The sequence below is a fragment of the Tachypleus tridentatus genome, chromosome 11 (genome assembly GCF_004210375.1).
Source record: "Tachypleus tridentatus isolate NWPU-2018 chromosome 11, ASM421037v1, whole genome shotgun sequence".
Lineage (NCBI taxonomy): Eukaryota > Metazoa > Arthropoda > Merostomata > Xiphosura > Limulidae > Tachypleus > Tachypleus tridentatus.
Genome location: NC_134835.1, coordinates 61,264,239 through 61,278,053, shown reverse-complemented (window position 1 = coordinate 61,278,053; position 13,815 = coordinate 61,264,239). Strand labels below are relative to the sequence as shown.

The 13,815-nt window shown below is 34.0% G+C and overlaps 1 protein-coding gene and 1 long non-coding RNA gene across 2 annotated transcripts in view; one reads left to right on the top strand and one right to left on the bottom strand.

Annotated features, from left to right (window-relative positions):
• The window catches only part of LOC143232270 (NALCN channel auxiliary factor 2-like), an 89,675-nt gene that overhangs the window by 2,934 nt on the left and 72,926 nt on the right, over nucleotides 1-13,815 (top strand). The gene's annotated exons all lie outside the window — the stretch shown is intronic.
• LOC143232271 (uncharacterized) lies at nucleotides 4,331-9,950 on the bottom strand. Its single transcript, XR_013017471.1, has 3 exons — nucleotides 9,603-9,950; nucleotides 7,368-7,464; nucleotides 4,331-6,785 (listed from the first exon to the last, which is right to left on the bottom strand). It is a non-coding gene; the product is annotated as an uncharacterized LOC143232271 (long non-coding RNA).

The window sequence follows — 13,815 nt, the reverse complement described above, 5'->3', positions numbered from 1 at the left end:
ACGACTTTATATACATATGCTTCTAAAGTTTGCTATACAAATAAATTACGTCAGGATGGTAATTAGAAACATACTTACCCTTTCAACCGTAGGGACGTTATATTGTAACGGTCAATACCGTTATTCTTTGTAAAGGAGTAGCTCAAGAGTTGACTAGTTGCTTTTTCCCTAGTTGTCACTGCTAAATTACGGACAGCTAGCTCATATAGTCTTCATATGCGAAATTCAAAGTAATCCAAAATGAGTAATTAGGCTATGTTTAATACGTCACACGTTCTAGTCGAAGTCCACAGTTAATTGCATTATCATGTTAAAAATTTTGTAAAACAAACAGGTAAATGTCACAACCTCTCCCTCTGCTCTAGTCCTGCGTAATATGATTCTTGTGTAAAACAAGGGGAAGGCAGCTAGACATCGCCACCCACCGCTAACTCTTGGAATACTTTTTTACCAACGAATAAGGTGATTGACCGAACATGATAACTCCTACACGGCTGATAGGGCAAGCATGTTTGGTGGGATTGGGACTTGACCCCGCGAGCTTCAGATTGCTTGTCGAGCGCCCTAATCACCTGGCCAATTCGTATGGAATACCGTGTGTTGCACACACATTAACATGTTTCCCCCATATGCTTGAAATATTGTCATTTTGTTAGTTTCTTAAAAACTATTAAAACTTAAATAATTCATCTTAATTATTATAAGTTCGTCTAATTAATTATTATCAAATGAAATTTCAATGACGATAATTTTGTAGGTTTTCTTTTGCCTTCTGAGCTCGAAACTATAATAAAGATTTTATTCAAAAAATAGCATTCTACGAACTCCTATACGAAAAACAAAACCGTTTATTCAGTGAAATTAATTTTATGGATTAAAATCTTTGCAGACGGAGGTTTTGGATTAAATTATATGTTAGTCTTATGTTGGTTGTGTTAAAATTATTTTAGAAATGTAATGGTTTTTCTTTGAGATGAAGTTTAAGTGCCTGGTTTGAAGTGCCGATTGTGATGGCCGAAGTGTGTTAAATTACATGACTCTAAAAATATGCATAGAGATTTAAGTATTTCTATTATTAAAACAACATGACTTTAAACTATAAATAATATGGAGTAAAATAAATGCAGTCGGAACTGTAAGTAAGCCAGAAGGAGTGAAGTTTTAGGTAATTCAAGTTAAAACTGAATTGCTTGAGCTTTAGATATTTCAGATATGGTAAACTGGAGTTTAAAACTACATGTACTGGAGACGTAGATAGTTAATTAATTAACTATTAATTAACATTAATTAAATATGTAGATAGTTTTGGTTAAAAATCAAAATGAAACTTTTTTATACTAAAACATTTCAATTTGTAGACGGTTCTTGATGTAAGTTTTTGTTTTGCTGAATCATCGAAAATTGTAAACTGGTGATAAGGTAATTATGTTTAGAACAACTTGAACTGAAGTTTTGAATACATTTTGGTTTAAACTGCGTTTTTAAACTAGCCTAATTAAAATAATACGAATGAAAGTTGAAAACGGTTCTGAATAAAATAACTTGAAGCAGCTGTTGGTCGTTTTTCTTGAAATAATATGAATTTGAATTTAAGATAATTCTCACTTAAACAATCTGAACTTAGGCTATAGCTTTAAAACCATGTAGAATTTATTAATTATAAGTTCTATTAAAACAACATAGACAAGCTGTTAGGAATTGTTGTTAGGACAACAAACTGAGTAAAACAGCGCCAGCTGGATTTGCAAACAGTCGTGATTAAAAGACGTGAACAGATTTGGTGATTTTTTATCAGAAAACAGTGGCTTTACTAGTGATACAAGGCACATCGTTGTTAACTAACTTATTGATTTCCAATCATTTTGAATCGAAAATATAGCTATGAAAACTGTGATCAGCTTGAGAGAATATCTTAATCAAAATTTGATAATTGGTATTTTCGACTTCAACTACACCATATGAGGCAACTGGTAAACAGCCAGGTTAGAGAATCCAAGGTTCAGGCATAGCCATATCTAATTTACGACTGCTGATACAAGAGAGGGTAATCAGTTAACAGCATCCGTCGTTAACATATTAACAACAGTATGAGTGACTGTAACAGCTACAACGTCCTCACAGGACATGTTTAGCGGCATATCTTATTTTAAACCTTAGACTTTCCCACCCGCAGGTCGACACGCTAACCACTTGGCTAAGGTCAGCCTTTTTCGAAGACTATAAGAAAAAAAAGTGCTCCCGTTTTACCTACTACATTATTTTTCAAGTATTTCAACTGGACATGATTTGAAAATTGTCTCAGATGGGCACTTTCATTTCAATACCTGTTTTAAAGATATGACTCTGCAATACAAATAAATGAAAACTTCACGTCTTTATAGTTAACTTAGTAATTATTCTCTTCATAGGCGACTTTGTTTTCTTAAAGGGTATTGTTGCCACTGCACTGACTTATAATAACTGACAGACGACAAGAGACAGTAAATACGCATTAAAGTTTTTAAAGCTAATTTATGAGCACTTGTTGTAGAGAACATTAGCCATATTATGAAAAAACAACAACAACTAACTATTGTTATTTAAGTAGTGGCAATATTGAGAGTAAACGGTTACTGTGACATCTAAGGTTTAGATAATAACATAGAAAAATATACTAGTAAGTGCACAAAATATACTGATTTCCACACCTTTACTACGTGTGTTACATGAGGATACAGAAGCATCTGGAAGATTGCAATGCCACGTGTTTCAAGAACACCTGTACGTCTTTCACGCACATGCAGTAGCAGTTATTGTAGATTACCTAGTAGCATATTTAATTATGATAAAGTGAACGAAGAAAACCTTTTATAATCATGCCTTGTAAACTGTGCCGTATTTCTAAAACAAAAAAAAAGTTTTAATCTAAGTTTATAATGACCTCGTTTGAAAAATTTAAACTTGTAATAATCAAAATTAACGTAGTGTTTCTAAAAGTCATGTAAATATTAGATCCTTAGATCAATTAAGGAAAAAGTATGACAACTTCTCACTCGATCACGTGAAACCATGATAATATACTTTAAGTTTATTTCACTTAGTACTTCCGCTTTGAGCTTACCGATTATAAATACAACGTGTTACAAGTTACAGTTTTACAGCAACAAAACAAATAACTTTTTAAACAGTACAAAGTTTTGATCACTGGTCGTAACGTTGTACTGTTTTAACAACATTCTCCCTTCCTGTAAACGCTGTAAATCGTAATAAAATAATTTTATTCCACTTTACGTCGTACTATCGTTTATAAAACACACAAATAGCAGAAGTAATTCTCAATCACAATTAATGGCAAAAACACATTTCAATACGTGTTAATAAAAGGCTCGTGATCAATGTGTTTCAGGAGAACGTCACCAGGTGCTTGTCAATAAACAGTTTAAGACAAATCGCTAGTAAACAACCTTGTTATTTTTTTTTATCAAGCTGTTTATCACTAGAGAGAAGCAAGTTTGTAGGTTGTGGACAGGGACAGAGTTATCACACAATAACCATTTTGTGAGTGTGTGTGTTATTGTATTAAGCTGACGTTCAACATTGGCTGGGAGAGTTTCTTTACTTTTATTAGGATAATTTGTCAAAAATAAAATCCTACCTCTTTCATCACTATAACAACATATATTTCTTTCTACATAACATTCCCATGGGCGTTTGGAACTTTGTACCGACGTGAAAAAAAAAAAAAAAAAGCATTTTCTTTTTCAAATTTCCACAGTTTCAGATAAGTGTGTATGTGTATGTTTTCTTACACATATCCACCCAGGGGAATTGAAACGCTGCTTTTAGCTTTGTAAGCCCGAAAACTTACCTCTGCCTCACCGGGGCACTTCAGATAAGTGTCTATTTTTTTCTGTGTGTGTAAAAAAATAAACTTATTATTGTTGTTATCTGTAAATATGATATTCAAAGAGTCGAATTGAGTGCATAAAATAAAAATAAAAATTTATTTGAAAATCCTACCAAAATTTAAGAAATTCCATTAAAGCCTAACGTATTCCAAAATAAAACACGACACTTACAAAATAATGTTTAAATGATAACTGATGATAGCTGAGGAAACAGAAAGTGTATTATTCTAGTTTGTGCTGTCAGAAGCGTAGAGAACATCAAATATTTGTTTTACGTAAAGTTTTAGGTAGCAGGACCGGCTGAATGATATATATATATAGATGGCACATATATATACGAGGTTAATTTAGTGAAACTTGATAAGTACAATGTATTCTTTTCAGAAGGAATGTAATAATTGAACATTGCTGTTCACCAACTTAGTATTTAGTAATTACTTTAATGTGGGAAAGCTCATAACGGAAACAACTAAAGTCAATTTAAGAACCAGACGTAGTCAGAATAATCACAGGGTTTTTTTATTCGATAAAGACAGATTCATAATTTGTCAGTAACCAATCCAGTGACATCCTGATTTAAATGCTAATACAAATATATGATATTGATTACATATAGTTGATATACAGCCAAACATATTGTTTCTTTTAATAAATTTCGCCCAAAGCAACTCGAGAGCGATACGTGCTAATCGTTCTTAATTTTCAAGTAATAGAGGAAAGACAACTAATCAACACTACCAATCTTCGTATTATAACGTTCCTATGGCTAATAGAATGAACATGTTCGGTGATAGGATTCGAGCCAGCGACCTGCAGATTGCTAGACGAATGCCCTAACCACCAGGCTATGTCAGGCCTGTCAATCAAATGATCAGTCTAGATTAACTATTACTTTGTTAGCTACAGGGTTCGTAATGGTACGTTTAAACATGTATACCATATGTATTGTAGTTAAGCTCACTTATTATGGCTGAGGTTTCTTGCGTATTTATGCTCAAAAAATGAGAGAATTCATATAATGATTTTGCTCAGTTGGTTACGGTGAGTGAAGTGATAGGTAAATGGAAGTACAAATCTAGTCGATATGACGTAAACTAAATTGGCAATGAATGATAAATAAATTAGTGATTTAAGGATCAATATTTTACCAGAAAAATAATTATTACTGATATCTTAAATGTTCAGGAGGGATTGTCCACTTAATTGCATGGTCATCTTAGATCTCTGAGTAAATCTCATGGAGCCCTGCATGGCCAGGTGGTTAGGGCGCTTGACTCGTAATCTTAGAGTCGTGGTTTTGAATCCCTGTCATATCAGACATTTTCGCCCTTTCAGCCGTGGGGGAGTTATATTGTGACGGTCAATTCTACTATTCTTTGGGAAGGAGTAGCCCAAGATTTGGCGGTGGGTAGTGATGACTAGCTGCCTTCCCTTTAGTCTTACACTGCTAAATTAGGGACGACTAGCACATATAGCCTTCGTATAGCTTTGCGCAAAATTCAAAACCAAACCATTCTGCCCCCATGCAAGTAAAAAGATTTTAGAACATGAACGTTATTCACAGGGAATGTAGTGTCTGATTAGTTGAAAGACTGTTATTGAATAAGCATAGTATACGATATGATTAATAGATGAAAAAATCTTCCTTGCGAAACCTTACAGAAATAGCAATATTTAGAAAAGAGACAAATGACGTAAGTTCTACTAATTTCCTTTTTCGTTTCTTTAAATGAAGTAATGAATATCTGCCACTACAGCTACCAACTGCTAAATTCTAAAACATGTTAATATTCCTATTTATAACTTGCCATAAATAGATTTTCCTATTTCTGGATAAATTTCCTTAACGATTTCCGGCACCTGAACCAAAATGTTACACTTAAAATACACAAAATACAAAAATAAAAAGTTTCCGTGAAATCACGTATTCTTTAAACAACTAACAGACCAGTAGCCTAATTGTTCTGGAAAACTACCTCAGAAATACAAATCACTAGACAAATCACCACACAAAACGGATTCCTGAAATATTCATCTGAAGATTTAAAGTTTGGAAATACAAAATATAATATTTATAGTTACAACGTTTCACTAGGTTAACCTAGGAACATCAAGTACAACTTTTGTTGTACTGATTATGATAGGTTAATCTGGAGAAGCGTTGTAACTATAAGTATTATCCTCTTATAAGTCCAACAATAAAGTAGTTTTAAGTTTAACATAACGATGTATTTCCTTTAATCATTTATTCATATAGAAATTTCACACCAGTCAATAATTTTATCAAATGGAGTTATCTAAAGCACAACCTACCAAAGAAAATATATTTGTCAATTGTGTATTGTCTACATGGGTCTTTGATTGATGGATGTATTGTCGGAGGTGAACTGTCTAAATAACTCTGTTGAGTGGATGTATTGTCTGTAGTATGATATCTAAGTATGTTTTTATTTGGTAGATGTATTGTCTGTGTTGAGTGGCCTAATTGGTTTTTCCATTTGACGAATGTGTTGTTCGTAGTGTGTTCTATAAATAACTTTCACGAATGTGTTGTCCACAAAGATAATGAAACTTACGTTACCAAATTAGAAGATACGCTAAATATATTTCTCTTTGTAACTTCCTGTTCTCTTATTTCTATATTTATATGGTACGGCTTTGTCTAGTGGTTAAAGTGCTCGTAATATGAATCCAAGTGTTTATGGTTTGTAGTTTTCCCTGCAAAAAAACGCACTTTGCATCCGTGTAACGATCAAATCCCAGTGTTTATTAATACATAAGTAGCCAAAAGTTGACTGTAGGTGGTGCTGATCACATTTCTTCCTTCTAGTCTATCAGTTAAAGATTAGAAACAACTATGAGAAGGCGTCCTTTTCTCTGCAGTTTTGCGCAGAAATTCTGAAATAAAAAAAGTTTGTTCATTTTGACAGTTTGGTAAGTATTTGTTTAAATAACATTTTAGTAAAAGCGTTCGATAGTTGTTATGGCTTATATTTTATTACATGAAACAATAATGAGGATTAAAAACGCACCGAAACTAAACTATTTCGTCACTATAATCGCCGAATACATTTTTTTACATGTTACTGTCCCAACTGTCGTTATTTTACCTTACACCTTACACCATTCAGTGTTAGCTAACACATATCTCAGAGTCTCTTTGTGGAATAAAATATTTTTGATACGTTATACATTCTGCTTTTAATTTTATTGAGAACATTCTTGTTTCCTGTTTTTAGATATAAAGAATTAGTTCCCAAGATTAAGCAGTCATTCGTTGTAGACAAGGTTACATGTGTATAAGAATTAGGTGTAACATTTGCCAACATTGCAGGACACACGCTAAGTACATCTCGCTACAATGAAGCAGATAACTTAGCTATAACGAGAAGACCTAAAGACGTAACACAATTAAGGTTTCAAGAGGGTCACGCGATTGTCAGAGTGAAAATGATATTCAACCACCCTAAGTCGGCTTACCTTCATCTTCTAGCGCGTCTTCACTTTAAGATGAGGATGTCCTGCCAGATTTTTACCCGTTAAAATGAATACATCCACATAAGCTTCACATGTAGATCTTTTTGTTAAGAGAACAAATCTATGAATTAGATTTTCTAAACTTCAAGAAAAAAGCACGTGTGTCACATTTTTATCACCTTAAGACAACACAACCTTTTAATTCATACTATGAGAACAACACCGTGCATTAGATTTTCTGAAATAATAACGCATGTTGGGCTTTCTAAATTTTAAGATAATATTGCACGCTGGGTTTTCTATACTTTAAGATAACACTGCACGTTGGGCTTTCTACACTTTAAGTTTGTTTGTTTGTTTTTGAAATTCACACAAAGCTACTCGAGGGCTATCTGTGCTAGCCGTCCCTAATTTAACAGTGTAACACTAGAGGGAAGGCAGCTAGTCATCACCACCCACCGCCAACTCTTGGGCTACTCTTTTACCAACGAAAAGTGGGATTGACCGTCACATTATAACGCCCCCACGGCTGAAAGGGCGAGCATGTTTGGCGCGATGGGGATGCAAACCCGCGACCCTCAGATTACGAGTCGCACGCCTTAACACGCTTGGCCATGCCGGGCTCTACATTTTAAGATAACACTGCATGTTACGCTTTCTACACTTTAAGATAACACTGTATATTAGGCTTTCTACACTTCAAGATAACACTGTATATTAGGCTTTCTACACTTTAATGTAACACTACATGTTAGGACTTCTACACTTTAACACTCCTACGAAAAGTGGGGCCTAATATGAAATGAAATCAAATGAAATGACAATTTCATTTAAATACAAATTTATTAGCCTAATATTAATAACCTTTCAAGTTGCTCTGGGGCCTATTAGGCCACTTTTCGTAGGAGTGTTAAGATAATTTCATTATTTATTTCCCATTTTTCGTGATAAACGAACGTCAACGGTTTGGCTATTAAATTTGATAGGTTTTTTATCGGTGTAATTCACCGAAAATGCAGCTCGTGCGCTTTTGTTTGTTAATTTGGATCGTTATTTTTAATCTCTCCCCGTTTTGGGATGTTGGATGTGCACGTTCGCAAATAAATGAACGTTTATAAACGTGTTTATATCATGTGTATCAGCCGAAATACTTTGCAGTCGTGAGATTACGCCATTGTGAATGTTGGATATGTACTATGGTAAACACATAAAGGCTGAAAATATATTTATATTATGTGAATTGACTGGAATACTTACTACTTGTAACGGACGCGATGACACTGTTTTATATTTGTTAAAACAATAGCAACAACTTGCTGTTACTACGATGCACGCGAAATAATACGAAACCTTTACTAGTGTATAGAAAATGTCAAAATAATATGTTCAGAATAGTTTTCAGATTTTAATTTCCATTTATACTGTATTATAAATGTGCATGACTTTTTAAGTAACGGTAAAGATTACTTTATCAGTTTCACTATTTATAGTATTGTGATATTTACAATTAATTTAATTTCACATGTATTTTATGTCAAATATTATTTTTTTAAAACGTATTATTTAATTTACAAGTTTACATTTACTTAATGGAAGTAAATTATTATATTTCTTACTTATCTCGTGTTTGGTCAAAATATTGAAGGTAGATATGGGAGAGAAATTTGGAGATTTCTGCTTTTTAATTCGTGCAATAAAGTTTTAAACTAGAAACAGTCTTTGGTATATTATTATAAAATATAACGAAATGGCCAGAGCTGCTCTAAGGGAAGATGGAGTATGTGGTCACGCCTTCAGTAATGCGATCTTTACTCCATCAGAGGGCCCGGCATGGCCAAGCGCGTTAATCGTAATCCGATGGTCGCGGGTTCGAATCCCGGTCTCACCAAACATGCTCGTCCTTTCAGCCGCGGGGGCGATATAATGTGACGGTCAATCCCACTATTCGTTGGTAAAAGAGTAGCCCAAGAGTTGGCGGTGGGTGGTGATGACTAGCTACCTTCCCTCTAGTCTTACACTGCTAAATTAGGGGCAGCTAGCGCAGATAGCCCTCGAGTAGGTTTGCGCGAAATTCAAAACAAACAAACAAACATACTCCATCAGTTTAGTATTCGTGTTAAATTTTAAAACTCTGTACATAATTAAACTAAAACATCACAGTTAACCACTAGGTGTAAACAACTACAACAGCATTCAATTGTTTATAAAACTAACAGACAATATCATTAGTTTACTTACATTTTGGGCCTCTTAAGAGGCCAGAGAGGTCAGTGTAAGTTATTTACAGGGGAGCAATAGTATGATGTCAAACACGCGCACCGTGTTGACGGCTTCTCAGTGAAAACCAGAAAAGCAATCGATCGGTGAAATATTGACTGCGATGGTGAAGATAAAAGTTGGCTGTAAGTGTGAATGTGTGCTTGCTTGCTCGAGTATGTTACTCTACGGCCTTTTCTTTGCTTCACTATACCCCTGAGGGACCGTTTGTGAAATAAAGACAACAGTAAACAGAAAAGTCGTGGGAATTATATATTGTCTTTTTTTTTTCAGTTGGCATGTTACTCTAATGACAAATGTTATTTTATATACCCACAAAATATTACCCTATGTCACCGAAAATAAAATAAATAAAAAACAATACTTTCGTCCAACAACAACTTTTTAGTGTGTAAGTGACTTTTATAAGGAGTTGCCTGTTGAAGGTGCAATCCTAAAGTTCCTTTTCAATCACCATTTTTTGACAGTTACGGATGTTATTACATAGAAGCCAATCAGAGATAAGAAATAAACTTCCTTACCCAAACCAGTTGAGAATATAATAACATTAACCTCGAAGTAAATCAAAATTGTTTGATTATTAAGATTCTAGAATGTAAATATTCAGGCACTTAGAGTTAAAGAGACCAAATTATGTTGCCATATTGTCAAGAATAAAAATGTGTTGAAATCTAATTATGAATTGATCTGAGATTCAACAGGTGGAACAAACAAAGAGAAACAAGCCTAACTTTGGAATAAACAAAGCCAGAAACAAAAATATTAACTTTGAAATAAACAAAGCCGCAGCCAACCAATATTAACTTTGTAACAAACAAAACCAGAGACAACCAATTTTGACTTTGAAGTAAACAAAACCAGAGACAACCAATTTTAACTTTGAAGTAAACAAAACCAGAACCAAACAAGATTAACTCTGGAATAACGAAAGAGCTAGTCAACCAATACTAACTTTGGAATAAAACAAAGCCTGAGCTGATCAGTACTAGCTCTGGAATAACCAACGCTAGAGCCAACCATGACTAACTCTGGAATAACCACAGCTGGAGCAAACCAAGATTAACTTTGGAATAATCAAAACCAGAATCAACCAAGACTCTGGTTACACGAGTTGAAATGCATTGAAACAAGCTTTACTTTGACTTATTTGAAACAGTGAGTTTGGTTTGTTTTGAATTTCGCGCAAAACTACACAAGGGCTATCTGCGCTGGCCGTCCATAATTTAGCAGTGTAAAACTAGAGGTAAGGCAGCTAGTCTTCATCACCCACCGCCAACTCTTGGGCTACTCTTTTTCCAACGAATAGTGGGACTCATCGTCACTTTATAACGCTCCCGCGGCTGAAAGGGCGAACATGTTTGGTGCAACGGAGATTCGAACCCGCGACCCTCAGATTACGAGTCGAACGCCTTAAAACAATGAGAAAGAAAATAACAAATAAAAACAATTCCATCAGTGTCTCTTCTTATTTCCATGCTTAATCACTTTCTAACGAATACACTGGGAGAAATTATGTATCTGTCAATCACTGGAAACAAAATATTACTGGTGCAATCTTCTGGCTGTGGGTTAGAAAGTGAAAGACAAAGACAAATTCGGGTTGTGTCAGTTGATAGTGGGAAAATGATACCAAAGAATTAATTATTTTTCTATGTTGTGATATAAAGGTGCGATTTTACCATTGTTTGTTGTAACAACAAAATATTTATCAGGGGATTTATTTGTTTGCTGCTGAGTACAACGCTGCACAATGGGCCGTTTGTGTTTGTGCCTATCACAAGCGGATTGAATCATAGATTTTAGGGTTAGAAGTCTTCAAGATTACAACTGAACCAGAGAATATTAAATAAAACTACATCATTTGGTGTTTTATTTTAAACTAGAAAAATATTGCGAGTTGTATCGAGCAACTAATATAAATTTTGAATTTCTCTAGATTGTTTGAAATCTTTAATAATTAAATGTTGTTTTAATACTCTAAGTAGGAATCACTGAACATTAACCCGGACTGACAAGAGAGCTGACCGAGTGGAAAACAAACACTGCTTCCTCTGGCAAATATATCTTAAGTAAATGTTTATGTTTCAGAATTGGTTAGAGTTTCAAAACCGAAAGGTTTTTAATAAAAATTTCACAGAAAGAAAGAATCAAGTGTTTTTTTTTATAAAAGATATATGAATTAAACCAACGTTAGTACTTAAGCCTAAGAAACCAGAAAAGTAACAGGAAGTTAAATCTTTTAACAATTAACATGTTTTGTTCAGCTATCACTCATTCTAGTTATTTTTTAATTGTGCTAGAATGATTTGTTTTGTTTTATTAGCTTAGTATAAACCTTAGAAGAAATAAACTGAAAAGTTGGTTTTTGGAATTGCTAGCCTAAAAGCACCTTACGCGACAAAAGGGTTAAACAGTGTAGTCAGATACACCAAGTTCTTGTGCGGCATATGAACTAAACATATCCCACAAGACCTTGTCACATTCGTTCATAGTTTTGAGAAACTGACCAGAGAGAGAGATCAGACAGTCAGCAACACTTACCATCCACAAAACTACTCTTCAACAAGTAGTTGAATTGACTTTCAAAGCAAAACACAAATCATGTAAAATATCCCAGGGTTAACATGCTAGGAGGATTAGTGGTTCGCAACTCGAAAATGTGCTCCACACTTTAGAGCTATGAGTGCGTTTTCAGGGTGGCAGTAAAATTCCACTTTCTAATGAAACAAGAAATATTCAATAATTGACGGAGAGTGTTGTTGACTGGATATCTTTCCTCTGGTTTATAGATTAAAATTAGATAACTGTAGTTCTCTACGAAATTCTAAAACAAACATCCAGTTCTTTACCTCATGAACATTTTATACAATTTTTAGAAACTAATTTAAATTTCAGAAAATTGCACACTATGTGACAAAACACGGTTTTACTCCCTTCCTCAGCGTCTAAACGCTAAAACTTGAATCTGGTAGTCGTGGTGGGCACAGCCAAGATAGCCCATTGTGTAACTCTGGACTGAACAACAAATTTTCGTTGTTAATTATCGATTATATTAATGAATTTTAATTTCTATCTAGGTTTAAGATTATTTTTTACTTGATCTAAAATGTGATGAAAAGTATTAGAAGTAATAAAGCTGGTTTTAAGATTAAGAGTTTAAGTACAATCAGTGTTAACCTTTATGATGTGTCTGATAACTTTAAGTTTACTTCACAGCAATAAATGGAACATTATCACTTGGCACACAAGTCCCTTCCTGTTCTGTTTAAATAAGTTCGAGTAAGAAAAGTTAGGTTTATTGTTCAAAATGTTCAGGAATATTCGTGCTTGTAAAAGAAAATAATGTTGAGTGTTTTACTTCATACCGATATAAAAATTGGATTTTATATTTCCAAACATAAACTGTTCATAAGTGTTTGTTTTTCTATTCAAGGAACAATATATAAGGTCAATATGGTTTAAAATTCTTAAAAATACATTACAAATACTTTACTATCGGGCATGATAGCATCTTGATCAAATTACAGGATAGCATTATTCAAGATAAAATAAAATTTAAAGCTGTAAAAGGTATAATTTAAATACCCTGACTGTCCATTCTATAAGAACCCTCATGTCGTACAACAACAGATTACTTTCTGTCGCGATGGCAACCGTATCTGGACAGGTGAAAGCTAAAAGGCGTTTTGTGATAATTGGCTGTCCTACCTCTTGGACAAACTGAGCAGTCATCCTGGGTATCATACATAGAATGGCCCCTGATGTTCTGAGTTTTCTTATCGTTATGAGGTACCATTTACTAAAGTCTTCCTGGTGCTAAAGAATGACTGAGGCCCTCCCTGATTGTGACCAAGGGTTAGGATCTGCACTTGCTCATTTGTGGTACGCAAATACTTAGTATGTCATTCTCCTATAGTATGTATTTGTGTGTGGTACTTTCTTATAGTTCATCTGAAGTTCTAATTAGGAATATCCTAAATTAGATCGAGTTTCTGTATCGATTTTATCGGAGTTATTTTCAGTAGCAAGTTTTAGTCATTGAAGCTATTTACTCTTTTGCAGAATAGTTTGTGTGTCTTGTATATTGAGACTGCTCTACGGCTGTTGTATGAAGCAGAAATAATTATGAATACTGTGATTACATATTCTGTTCAGCCAGCTACAGATAGAATTT